We start from the raw sequence: 12,905 nt of genomic DNA, 5'->3' as shown, positions 1-12,905 counted from the left end.
TGTGTAATTCAGCAAAGTGGGAGAGCTGTCATTGCACCATGCCTCGACAAATGCTGTGACAGCTCTCGTCGATTATTCTCAATTGGCTCAAACTTGCCCTGCTGCCCTTTTCCTTTTTGAAATATTTAACCTGTCTATGGTGGTGGGGCAGGGAAGAGCACAGGAATGTAGAACATTAAAGTGAGAAAGGACAAGGGTGAGAGTGCAGGCCAGAGAAAGTCTGTTGGGAAGTGACAGTTTGTGGACTGGCAGGGCAGAATGAAAGGCGAAACTGAATAGGGTTACTCTTTGTACGTTGCAACCTGGACTAGTATCTACATACGTTATAGGAACAGAATTAGGCCATTCGGCCCATCAAGTCTACTCCACCATTCAAACTGTAGCGTTGTGGATCAAGGGCTAAGAAGTGGGATTAATTATAAATCCATTCTTGGTTTGCACAGACACGATGGGCTGAATGGCTTCCTTCAAAGTTGTGAATTGTTTTCAACGCATGATTTATTATTACAACACTCACCCTTAGCTATGTGGTCAATGCTAGATATCAGGAAAAAAGCTATATGAAATAGCTATAAAGGTCACCAGGACTTTTCGGATAATGCTGAGATTTCCAGCAATTCCCTGGACATTGTCACTTATCTCAGTAGTGATGCTTGAAACGATGTTGTGAAATTTGTTCTGAATGCCTTCTAACAATTTTCTCAGCATTTAGGGCAGCATAGTGGAGCAGCTGGTGGAGCTGTTGCCTTCACAGCAACAGAGACCCCGGTTCGATCCTGACCTCAGGTGCTGTCTGTGTGGAGTTTGCACATTCTTCCTGTGGCTGTGTGGGTTTCCTCCCACATCCTATAGATGTGTGGATTTGTAGGTTAATTGGCCTAGTGTAGAGAGTGGATGAGAATGTGGGAAAATGGAACCAGTGTGCACAGGTGATTGGTGGTCGTGATGGGTCGAAGGGCCTGTTTCCATGCTCTATCTCTGAAACTAAAACTAAGTCTGTCTCCAGCACACTGATTGTCTGTCTCCATAATCTGTTGTAAGTCAACGACTTTACAGGTCTTGCTTCCGACATTCAGCCCTGGGATGATTGGTCAGATCTGTGTTTAGTTGTGACGGAAGATTCACACAGACGTACATGCACCCAACACTTTAACAGCACAAAGCTTCCTAATTTAATCAATGCAGCTGAATGATGGTTTCAAGTCACTGGAATTTATCCTTTCACTTTTGACATTTGAAGACCAGAAATTCTTAAGGCCTCGCTTAAAGCCCACTCAGTAATTTACATCAATAGAAATTTGTCAGCACAGCTCTCGGGTGCAGTCTCAGCATTTAGTGCCACTAAAATGACAATTCCACGCACTGTCAGTGCACACTTACATTCACTCGCATTTCTTCCACTCGGCTGAAGAATGAAGGCTGCATTGTTAGTCAACTCTAAGACCCCCAAGCCATAGAGCAGGTGAGAGTATGAATAACTGTGCAAACTGACGTAAATTGCTTTATAATTACTGTTTTGTTTGTGGTTTTGTGTGGCTGGATCGCGTTGATGCTGTCTTGTGCAATTTATTTATGTGCTTCATTTCAAGGGAGAGATGAAGGGCCAGTTGCTCAAACTGTAAATTATGGTCATAGAGACATACAGTACGGAAATAGTACCTTCGGTCCAACATTTCCATGCTGATTCATCTAAGCTAGTCCCATTATCCCGCATTTGATTCAATTCCCTCTAAACCTTTCCTGTCCATGTACCTGCCCAAGTGTCTTTTAAATGTTGTTATTGAACCTGCCTCACCTACCTCTTCTGGCAGCTCATGCCATATAATGACCACCCTCTGCGTGAAAATGTTGCCCCTCAGGTTCCTATTAAATCTTTCTCCTCTCACCTTTACACCGATGTACACCATATCAACTGCATTATCCTTATCAACCATCTTTGTTAATTATAGAACTAGATAGTACAGCAGGCCCTTCAGTCCACAATGTCTGTGCCGAACATCATGCCATTTTAAACTACCGTCTTCCATATCCCTCCACTCTCTGCATATCCACTTACCTATCTGAAAGCTTCTTTAAAGCTTCTATTGTATCTGCCTACACCAATGCCCCTGGCAGTGCATTCCAGGCACCCAACACCTTCTGTGTAAAAAACATTGCCCGGTATATCTCTTTTAAACTTTCTCACTCGCTCTCTTAAAGCTTTGCTCTCTCGTCTTTGATATTTCCATCCCAAGAATTTTTTTAATCAAAAACTCTACTAAATTGGTGAAACAAGATTTGCCCTGAATAAATCAATTTTCCTCAGGTAACTACTGATAAAATATTCATCAAAGCATTCTCTCCCTTTGAAGTTAATCAGTACAGCAGCCTGTAGTTGCTGGGCTTATCTATCCTCTTTTTTGGAAGTTTGTAACATTTCCCACTCTCCGCTTTTATGGCATCAACTCCTGCATCCAAATAGCATTGAAACATTACGACCTGGGCTGACATGGGAGAATGTGCAATCTTTACACATGCCATACCGGAGATCAGGATTGTACGCTACCTTGCTGCAGCTGCAAGGAAGCAGCTCTACCAGCTGCCCCACTGCTGTAAATCCCTGCAGAACCCGCAGCACTGCGTGGGAGCTTCCAGACTTTCTAACTTGTTTCTACTCAAGGTGCAGAATGGGGAACGAAAAATGTCCACACCTTTCTGATTTGTTCCCATATTCCCTTCAAAATCCTTGGATGTATTCCATCCAGTCATCGTTATCAAACAGTACCATACCTCTACCCCTGTCATAAAAAATCAGTCATTATTTTAATACCGTTATTTCATTAATTTTTAACATATACAATATCTTTTGCTTCATTTTGCAAGCACCCTTTTCCCTGATGTAGACAAATGCAAAGCATTCATTTAGCACCTCAGCATCATAGTGCAAATTCCCATATATTTCTGGAAAATTACTCATTAACCAAGTTACAAACATAGAATGCTAGAATGTCCTGCTGGTTGGGTTGCATCTATCAAGAAGGAAACATTTAACGTTCTCTCCGTTACTTTATCTCACGTAAGCCAACTGTCCCAGTGGAGCTCAAGGCTGCCGCAAGACAATGCACTGGCCTCTATGCGGCCAAGAAAGTGATCACAACTGCCGAGAAGTTGGAACTATAGTCAATGTCCATGAACAGCAAGAGGGGTTAACGTGACGCACTCCCTCCAACAGGCTCCATCTGCATCTCAAGTGGAAATATCTCGGGAAAGTCTGGAAACCAGGCTTGATCCCACTCTGGGCAGCAGTTTATGCTCCGATTTGCAAGAGGTCAGCACAGTGGCACAACCAGCAGAATGCTTCTTCACAGCTCCAGTGACCCAGGTTCAATCCCAGCTCGGGTGCTGCCTCTGTGGAGATTGCATGTCCTCTCTGTGACAGTCAACTAGACAAGGATGCCCATTATCACCTGCTTTATTTGTCCTGGCGATAGAACCGTTAGCTGAACTAATTAGAACTGACCCAGATATTAAGGGTTTTAAAGTCAATCAGGAAGAATTTAAGATTAACTTATTTGCAGATGATGTTTTGATATACTTAACGAAACCATTAGATTTGTTGCGCAAACTATCTTTTAGATTAGAAGAATATGGAAAAATATCAGGTTATAAAATAAATTGGGATAAAAGTGAAATTCTACCCCTTACTAAAGGAGATTACACTCAATGTCGATTACTAACTCAATTTAGATGGCCATTAATTGGTATAAAGTATTTAGGTATAAGAATTGATAATGATATGAAGAACTTATATAAATTAAATTATTTATTATTACTAAGAAAAATAAAAGAAGACCTTGATAAATGGATGACATTACCAATAACATTAATAGGAAGAGTTAATGCCGTTAAAATGAATATATTTCCGAAGTTACAATATTTATTCCAAACATTATCAATACAAGTACCACAGAAGCTTTTTCAAGAGTTAAATAAATATGTGCGGAAATTTCTCTGGAAAGGTAAGATGTCAAGAATATCGTTGGAAAAATTGACATGGAAGTTTGATTCAGGAGGATTACAACTTCCGAACTTTAAGAATTATTATAAAGCAAACCAACTGAGATTTATTGCATCTCTTTTTGAAGAAAAAAACCCGGCATGGACAAGAATAGAACTAGACAAAATAGGAGAAAATATACCAGAAGACTTTATATATAAATGGGAACCTAAATTTATACGGGGACTGAAAGAATCTCCATTATTAAAATACTTGATCGGATTATGGAATAAGATAAATTTTGAGGATGAAACAAAAAAATCTTTATTAGGAAAGACTACTTTGATTCAAAATAGATTGATACCTTTTACAATGGATAATCAGCTTCTATATAGGTGGCATCAAAAAGGGATTAGATATATAGGTGATTGCTTTGAAAAAGGTATATTGATGTCATTTGAACAATTGAAAAATAAATATCATATATCAAATAATTCTCTTTTCTGTTACTTTCAATTAAGAGCTTATTTAAAAGATAAATTGGGTCAAACAATGTTATTGCCGAAATCTAAGGAAATTGAAAACTTAATTCAAAAAGGACAAATTAAAAAATTTACTTCTATTATATATAATCTAATTCAAAAAAAGGCCCCTAAACAAGGAATTCATATATCAAGGCGAAAATGGGAAACGGATTTGAATATTAATATTGATGGAACAAATTGGTCAAAACTATGCCTTGACAGTATGAAAAATACAATAAATGTTCGGTTTAGACTAGTACAATATAACTTTCTGCATCAATTATATATCACACCACAAAAATTAAAGAGAATAAATTCAAGTTTATCTGACCAATGTTTTCGGTGCAATCAAGAAATTGGTACTTTTTTTCATTCTACTTGGTCCTGTTCAAAAATACAACCTTTTTGGACAAACTTAAGAAGTTTTTTAGAACAGATTATCGGAATACAACTTCCATACAACCCAAGATTTTTGTTATTGGGTGATGTTGAAGGAATAAGGCCACAACTTAAAATGAATAAATATCAGAAAGAATTTATAAAAATTGCATTAGCAGTAGCCAAAAAAACTATCGCAGTTACTTGGAAATCAGATTCCTATTTAAGTATGGACCTTTGGAATAATGAAATTTCTAACTGTATCCCACTTGAAAAAATTACTTATAACTTAAGGAACAAATATGATACTTTTTTAAATATCTGGCGTCCTTATCTACAAAAGAGGGGCCTATATATATAGAAGAATTGTTCATATTCTCAATGGTTCTTTTGGGAGAGATGTACATATATATACAGTTTATTCTGTTTGGAATTCCATGGGGCGTGTGCAGGACCCCCAACACCCAGGCAGTCTTTAATCTTTTTTTCTTTTCTTCTTTTTTCTTATTTGGGGTTAGTATAAGAGGGGGGGGGGGGGGGGGAAGGGTGGGAGGGCTTGTTTTCTAAAAAGTTCTGTAAAAATAAAAATAAATAAATAAATAAAAAAAAAAAATAATCACAAAGTACACATATATACCAAATGTTTTCAAAATCTTGACTGATGATTGTTTTAACTATATTGAGCGTATTTAATACGGTAATGAACTACAGGAACTTCTAAGAAAAATGTGCGAATTTGCATTTCAATAACATAAAATGAGACTGCCAAAACTAAAACTAAAAAGGAAAACATTATATTTTTAATGATATTTATTTGTCTTAGTAAATATCAGGTAAAAACATGGAGGAAAATATGTTAAAAAAAAAGCAAACCAATAAAATTAGAGATATTTTAATCAGATACCACCTTACAAAATTACAGTCTTATCATAATATTTTTATGACAAACAGACAATGCTAGTGACTAAAGCATTGGCTTCTAAAGGAAATAGACCATAGAAGAAGGAACGTGAGCATAACCTTTCTAAGTCACTTGACCTTCAATACTGTATTCTGATCAGGTTCCCACACACTGGGAATGATGCTGAGGAAAAGATGCTGAGAGAGAGTTACGAGAAGGACTTCAGTTATGTGGGAAGTGTGACAAAACTGAGATTGTTCAAAGAGACAGTCACCATGGTGGCTGATTGATGGCCACATTGGTGCTATATATGCACATGTGTGTGAATGGCGGCGCTGCCCTAGCAGCTGCGGCTTACCTGCGGTCCGTTTGTCTCTGTGTTTTTGTTGGTTTTTTTGTCCTAATTGTAGATGTGATGTCGTGTTTTTTTTTGTGGTTGTGTACTATGTGTATGGGGGGGGGACTGTAAAATTGTACATTTGTCCCTTCCGAACAGAGACCCGACCTTTTGTTTTCTGGGTCGGGTCTCCGTTCCTGCTGCGGCCTACCATCGGCCAAACTCCTGGAGCTGGCGGCCTCCAGGGCTCTGATTCGCAGAGCCCGCGGACCGGACTTACCATCTGCGGAGCCGGCTGTCTTCGGAGGCTGCGGGAGCGGCTGCGACTCGCCTTCGGCTCGGGCCGCGTGGATGCCGACATCGGGAGCTCCGGCAGCGGCAGCGGCAGCGTGTTCGCCCGCCCCAGATCGCGGGGCTTGGGTCGGCCCGCTGCGGACCTTTCACCGTCCGGCGCGGCCTGGAACGTGGCAACCTCAACAGCCTGACCGCGGGAGAAGACGGCAGGGGAAGAGAAAAGACATTCTGGCCTTCCATCACAGTGAGGAGGTGACTGGAGGAGACTCACTGTGATGGATGTTTCTTTTTTGTGTGTGTTTTGTGTTGGTTGGGGTTGTGTAATTCGCTTATTTTATTGCTCTTATTGTTGGACTGTGGGTGACGAAATCTCGTCCAAAAGACTTGTTTTTTGGATGACAAATAAAGATATCCTGAATCCTGAATCCTGAATTACAATCCTTTGACAATAGCAAGACGATTAGCAAAGGGAGCTGTCTCTTTATCAACTTCTTCAATGCTTTCTTTCAAGCGTATACAAGTGCAAACTTCAATCCCTTCAGTTTAAACAGATATATGGATAAGAAGGAGATACAAGGCTGTGAGTCAAATGCAGGCAAAAGGGACCAACCCAGAATGCCAACAGCATGAGTCGGCATGGACAAAATGGGCCAAAAGGTCTGTTTCTGTGCTGCACAGCTCTATGTCTCTATGACTATATCTCAGGAGATATATTACTTCAGGAGATCATCCGTCCAAAGTGTCCAATGAGATAGTCCCTCAACCCCGTACTGCCTGTTTCTATCCCCTCAGGACAGCCCTAGTAAGCCTACTGTTCCTGCCTGCACCTGTTCCAGTGAAGTTATCTCCTCATGCCTCAAACTATCTGATGCCTCCTTATCCAGTCCCTTCCCACCTATGACTCTATTGTTCAGATTAAAAATGTGTGTTCAGGATTAACGTCTTCATTGGTGGTTACAAAGTCATAGAGTCATGTAGAGTGGAAACAGGACATTCTGCCCAACCTACCCTCACCAACCAATATGCCCCAACTGCACTTGTCCCACTGGCTTGCATTTTGCGCATGTCTTTCTAAACCTGTCCTATCCATATACTTGCCTCATTTTTTAAAAACATTGTTATAGTACCTGACTCAACTATCCCCTCCTGCAGCTCGTTCCAGTTGCCTAGCACCCTTTGTGTAAAAAAGTTGCCCTCAGGTTCTTATTAAATCTTTCCCCTCTCACCTTAAACATATGTGCTCTGGTTTTTGATTGCCCAACTCTGGGTAAGACTGTGCATTTACTCTATCTATTCCTCTTTTAATCTTATACACCTCCATAAGATCATCCCACATCCTCCTGCGCTCCAAGGAATGAAGTCCGAGCCTGCTCAACCTATCCCTATGGTCCAGGACTTCCATTCTGGCTACATCCTCAAAATCTTTGTTCCACCCTTTCCAGCTGAACACCATATTTCCGATAACTGGGTGACCAAAACCGAACAGAATACTCTAAATGTTGCTTCACCAATGTCTTGAACAACAGTAATATGACCTCCCAACTTTGTTCTCTGACTGATGAAGTACAATGTCAAGTCAAGTAAAGTCAAGTCAATTTTATTTGTATAACACATTTAAACACAACCCACGTTGACCAAAGTGCTGTACATCAGTTCAGGTACTAATAAACGAACAACTAAATGGCACATAAACATAACAGCACATACATAAACAGTTCACAGCGCCCCCTCAGAGGGCCTCAAACGCTAGGGAGTAGAAATAGGTTTTGAGCCTGGACTTAAAGGAGTCGATGGAGGGGGCAGTTCTGATGGGGAGTGGGATGCTGTTCCACAGTCTTGGAGCTGCAACCGCAAAAGCACGGTCACCCCTGAGCTTAAGCCTAGACCGTGGGATAGTGAGTAGCCCCAAGTCGGCTGACCTGAGGGACCTGGAGATAGAGTGGTGGGATAGAAGATTTTTGATATAAGGGGGGGCAAGCCCGTTTAGGGCTTTATATGTGATTAGGAGGAGCTTGAAATTGATTCTGTACCTTACTGGGAGCCAGTGGAGAGAGGCCAGGATCGGGGTGATGTGCTCCCTTTTTCGAGTACGCGTCAGGAGTCTCGCTGCGGCGTTTTGGACCAATTGTAGGCGGGACAGGGATGATGGACTGATCCCAGTGTCTAGGGAGTTGCAGTAGTCTAAGCGGGAGGAAATTAATGCATGAATGATTTTTCCAGTGTCGTCAGATTTGAGGAATGGTTTGATTTTCGCTATGGTATGAAGCTGGAAGAAGCTGGCCTTTACCACAGCGTTGACTTGCCTGTCAAATTTTAATGCCGAGTCAAATATCACGCCCAGGTTTTTGACGTGCGGTTTGACCAGGGGGGATAGGCTTCCAAGGCTGCCTGTTATCGTTTTGATGGAGTCGGGGGGGCCGAATAGGATGACCTCAGACTTGCTCTCATTTAGTTGAAGGAAGTTCTGTGCCATCCAACATTTTATGTCCTCAAGGCAGTGCATGAGGCTGATTAAATTTGACCGGTTGTTGGGTTTCAGGGGGAGATAAAGTTGTGTGTCATCCGCATAGCAGTGGAAAGAAATGCCGTGCCTTTGAATGATTTGGCCGAGGGGGAGCATGTATAGAGAGAAGAGAATGGGGCCTAGGATGGAGCCTTGTGGAACTCCGCAGGAGAGGCTAGCTGGGGAAGAGTAATAATTGCCTATGTTTATGGAGAAACTCCTATTTTTGAGGTAGGAAATGAACCAGCTCAGGGCAGTGCCATCAACGCCAACCCCGTACCGGAGACGGTCAATAAGGATGGTGTGATCCACTGTATCAAACGCTGCACTGAGGTCGAGAAGGAGCAAGATAGCACAGTCGCCGGTGTCGATGGCGAGAAGCAGGTCGTTGTGTACCTTCAACAAGGCAGACTCTGTGCTGTGGTGGGCCCTGAAACCTGACTGGAAACCTTCCAGGATTGTATTTTGGTGTAGGTAAGGCATTAATTGGTTTAGAATTGCCTTTTCAAGGACTTTTGACAGGAATGGCAGTTTGGAAATGGGCCTGTAGTTGCTAGGTAAGGTGGGGTCTAGGTTAGGTTTTTTCAGGAAACTTGAAACTGGTTAGAACGTTGCCAGTGGCCAGAGAACTGTTGATGATAAAGAGGATGCTGGGACCGGCTATTGCAATGACATCCTTCAGAAGGGTAGTGGGGGCAGGATCAAGGGGGCAGGTTGCAGGTTTCATGGTGGAGACAAGCTTTGCAAGGGAGGATAGAGTGATGGGTTGGAAGCAGTCCAATTTAGATGAACAGACTAGTGAGACAGCTAGGTCACGGGTGGGAGGGGAAATGTTCATTCTAATGTTCTCGACTTTGCTGGTGAAAAATTTAGAGAATTCTTCGCACTTCGCAGGGGACCCAACTAAGCTGGTACTGGGGCGGGACATATGACAGAGGTAATAGTGCTAAATAGGATCTTGGAATTTTGAGTGTTTTTGGAGATAAGGTCAGAAAAGTATTGTGCTCTCTCAGACTTTACTGTTTCCTGGTATTTGAGAAGATTGTTTCTCAGAATTTCGAAGGAAATTTGAAGCTTATCAGATTTCCACTTCCGTTCTGATTTACGGCACTCCCTTCTTAGGGCTCTGGTGGTGTTATTGAGCCAAGGCTGACCTTTGGGCTTAGGCTTTTTCATTTTAAGAGGAGCAACAGAATCCAAGATGGAAGAGCAAGTGGTGTTAAATAAAGAGATGAGATCCTCAGTGCTGAGATGGGGGGGAGAAGCCTCAATAGTGCAGATGTTGGGGGCAGCTATGAGAGCCTCGGAGAACTTACTGGCAGTCAGTGCGTTTATATAGCGGGAGTAACGAACAGGGAGATGAGATTTGGTGGGAGATAAAGGCAGAGATGCATCAAAAGTAACAGCGCTATGATCTGATAGACAAGCCTCAGTAATTTCAATATTGCAGATTGGGAACCCGGACGATAACACTTGATCGAGTGTATGGCCTAGCTTGTGAGTGGGTCCAGTGGTATGTAGAGTCAGATTGAAGGACTCAACCAGGTGCATACATCTTTTCAGTTCAGTTCCAATGTGCTGAACGCCTTCTTGACCATCTACCTGTGGTGACACTTTCAAGGATCTATGTATCTACACTCCTAGATCCATCTGTTCTACAACACACCTCAGAGCCCTGCCATTTACTGCGTATGTCCTGCCCTGGTTAGACTTCCAAAAATACAACATCTCACACTTCTCTGTATTAAACTCCATCAACCATTCCCCAGCCCACCTGCCTAACCGATGAAGATCCTGCTGCAATTTTTGACAACCATCTTCGCTATTTCACAAGACTGCCCACTTTATTGTCATCTGCAAACTTACTAATCGTGCCTTGTACATCTGTTAAAAAAAATAAAATTATTCTCAATGTGGGGGGGGGATGGAGAGGGGAGGGGTGGGTGAGGAGGGGGAATGGGGTGGCGAGGGGAAAGGGGAGAGGGAGCCACTGACACTGAATCATTGATTAGATGATAAACAGCAATGGCTCCATTACTGGACCCAAAGGCACATCACTAGTCACAGGCCTCCAGTCCAAAAAACAGCCTTCCACCATCACCCTCTGCTTCCTTCCATTAGGCCAATTTTCTAACCAGTTGGCTATGTTTCCTTGGATCGCATGCAATCTAATTGTGCCATCTTAGCTGAAATGAAGTAGAAAATAATTATGTAAACAAGTTGTCAGCGAGTTAAATCATTTAATAGCAATGCAATTTACAGAGGAGAGGGACTCTACAATGATCAGTCTTCAATAAATGAGGTGAGAGTGGTGAGGTGTTTGCTTAAAGTGCTTAATATAACTTGTAATCAGATTTGCATTTTTTTAAAATAGTTTTGTGAAGTAGGAAAAATAAGCAGCTTTATGAGATTTGACGGTCTAAATTGGGAAGTAATTCTACCTCACCAATACAACCAGGGCGCAGTTAAGTCAAAAAACAGGTTCAGAAAAATTCACCATTATTCAGTTTGGCAATAAATCCATTGGGTATATTGATCCCCAAAAAGTAGAAGCAGTTTATGTTTATTGATCCTATTTTATGGCTGATTTGCTTTTTAGTGTGTGGAAAACACTATTTCTTTCTCACCCATCTCTTCCCTCTCCCCTCACGTAACCTTCCTCCATTCCACAAGAGACTGATTACGATGCTGATCATGAATCATCATTGGCATTCCTTGCTGATGCTAAAGAATTAGCACTTCACGAAAACTGTGTGGACACTACAACTTCCCAGAACACTCTTGCATAGTCTCCGTTTCATTTTGATGCAATCCAACTAAATCTTAGATTTCAGAAGCTAATCCACTAGTTGGCACTTCAAATGAGTAATACTACGATACAATACGATACGATAAAACTTTATTCATCCCTGGAGGGAAATTGGTCTGCCAACAGTCATAATACACAAGGTACACTAAAGCTTGAAATTAACAGTGCAAAAAAAAAGAAAAGGACAAGCAACCGTTAGGCGACTGTTGCCGTGTGCACAGCGCCTTCACCGGAACAAATGAACAAACAAACAAACAAACAAACACAGACTTATCCCCTGGGCAGAGGATTCTAAACGAGTGCCCCACCTCCCCCACACCAGGTCCCCCTTTGATCTCCCACCGTCCCTCACGGCTGCCCCCCCACATCATGTCCCCATTGTCTTCCCTTCCCCCCTCACGCTCCAGCGCCACCGAGATTCCCATTGCCGCTGAGGCTCCCGTTGCCGCTGAAGCCCCAACACCACCGAGGCTCCCTTTGGCGTCGGGGCTATTGCTGGTGCCGGGGTTCCCACTGAGGCTCCTTCAACCCAGGCAGGCCTCGTCGCCCGGCTTCTCCGCACTCCCCTGGGAGGCCAGTGGGGCGGGTCGGACCCACTGGGCTGCGTTCCGCTCTTCGGTCGTCGCTCTGGTCGACGGCGGCGTGATTGTTCTGCTGGTGGATTCGGCCCGGGCGGCTCCACGGGACACTACCGCCGCACGCGTGGCTCCCCGGGACACTCCCGCCGCACGCGTGGCTCCCCTGGACATTCCCGCCACATGTGGCTCCCTGGTACACTCCCGCCGCACGCGTGGCACCCCGGGACACTCGTGCCACGAGTGTGGCTCCCCGGGACACTCCCGCCGTGCGTGTGGCTCCCCGGGACACTCCCGCCGCCGCACACGAGTGGCTCCCTGGGACACTCCCGCCGCCGCACGCGTGTGGCTCCCCGGGACACTCCCGCCGTGCGTGTGGCTCCCCGGGACACTCATGCCACGCGTGTGGCTCCCCGGGACACTCATGCCACGCGTGTGGCTCCCCGGGACACTCGTGCCATCCTGTTATTTGGGAGACATTTTAAATGACATTTATTTGATTATTTTCTACGTTTTCAATACTAGTGTTCTTTTCGTGTTAACTCTGTTTTATATTCTATAGGTTTTGCAAGGTTTTGAATCATCACATTACTGATACTGATATTGAA

At 43.3% G+C, this 12,905-nt stretch overlaps 1 protein-coding gene across 1 annotated transcript in view; it reads left to right on the top strand.

The window, feature by feature from the left end:
• mlip (muscular LMNA-interacting protein) overlaps positions 1-12,905 on the top strand; it is a 98,260-nt gene that overhangs the window by 16,278 nt on the left and 69,077 nt on the right. The window lies entirely within an intron of this gene.

This window comes from Rhinoraja longicauda, chromosome 5 (genome assembly GCF_053455715.1).
Source record: "Rhinoraja longicauda isolate Sanriku21f chromosome 5, sRhiLon1.1, whole genome shotgun sequence".
NCBI lineage: Eukaryota > Metazoa > Chordata > Chondrichthyes > Rajiformes > Arhynchobatidae > Rhinoraja > Rhinoraja longicauda.
This window is presented reverse-complemented; position numbering and strand designations above follow the sequence as displayed.